Here is a 1,002-nt window from a genome sequence, read left to right as displayed (position 1 = left end):
GGTTGGACCAGCCGTCGGAGCCACGTGCGAGAGGTCGCCCGGAGCCAGGTACGTGGGGGTTTCTGGGAGGGCAGGGGTCTCTCTCCCCCGTCCGGTGCCGGGGGGCGGGGGCTTGTGGTCAGAGGCCCCCGGCCCCCCCTGCTCTGGCCCCGGCGGAGGAGGAGGCAGGACAGGAATGGGCAGGGCCAGTGCGGTGGCTGGTGCTGGGTGGCCTGGGGTCACCTGTCACAGCGCGTGTGCCTGCGGCAGCGGGGTCCTGGCCACTGGAGGTCCCCTCCCACAGCGGGGTGCCGCCGGGCCTGGCCGCGCTCAGCCCGCGAGGGTGCGGTGGTGCCCGCCTGCTGGTCGCTGTGCCCCAGCAGCTGTCCTGGGGCTGGCTGGTGGGGGGTGAGCTGTTCGTCCACGGGGGCTGGGCCGGAAGCCAGGCTCTGCCGAGGCCGCCCCTGCGCTGAGCCGGGCAGCAGGATGGTGCCGCGGACACTGTCGTGGGACCTGGGGGTCCTCGTTGGGGTCTGGCTCCAGGGAGGGTCCCCCAGGCTTCATGCTCTGTTGCTGGCATGTTAAAGTTCTTAATAATTTTGTAAAGGGGCTGGGGGGGGGGCGCCGTTTTCCACGGTGCCCTGCGGGGTCTGCTGCGCCTGCCTGGGCTGCCGTCCAGCCTCAGGCCCCGGCCTGGAGCCTGCTGGGCAGGGGCCACTTGTCCAGGGATGCGGCGACTTTGCAACAGACAGGTCTGCGCCCGCGCTTGCTGCCTGGGGCTGCGGGGCCGCCTGGGGCCCAAGAGGTGCTGGCGCCCCCGGCCCCCCGCCTGCGCACGGGGCGTGAGGGGTTGTCTGTGGGTGTCCTGCCCACTCTGACGGCGAGATGCCCGGTGACCCGCGGTGGACGCTCATTGCCTTCCATCCCCCACTTCCCTCTAAGGGCTTTGCTGAGATATAATTCACATTCCAGAGGACTCAAACCCCCCCCTGCCCCGGGCTTCTTTTCTTTTTTTTTTTTTTT

General features: G+C 69.7%; 1 protein-coding gene across 1 annotated transcript in view; it reads left to right on the top strand.

Moving 5' to 3' along the window:
* The window catches only part of AATK (apoptosis associated tyrosine kinase), a 24,288-nt gene continuing 23,286 nt past the window's right edge, over nt 1–1,002 (top strand). The window contains 1 exon segment of the mRNA XM_077755352.1: nt 1–48. The gene's annotated coding sequence lies outside the window, so the exon portion shown is untranslated.

The sequence above is a fragment of the Crocuta crocuta genome, unplaced genomic scaffold (assembly GCF_008692635.1).
Source record: "Crocuta crocuta isolate KB4526 unplaced genomic scaffold, BGI_CrCroc_1.0 scaffold50, whole genome shotgun sequence".
Lineage (NCBI taxonomy): Eukaryota > Metazoa > Chordata > Mammalia > Carnivora > Hyaenidae > Crocuta > Crocuta crocuta.
This window is presented reverse-complemented; position numbering and strand designations above follow the sequence as displayed.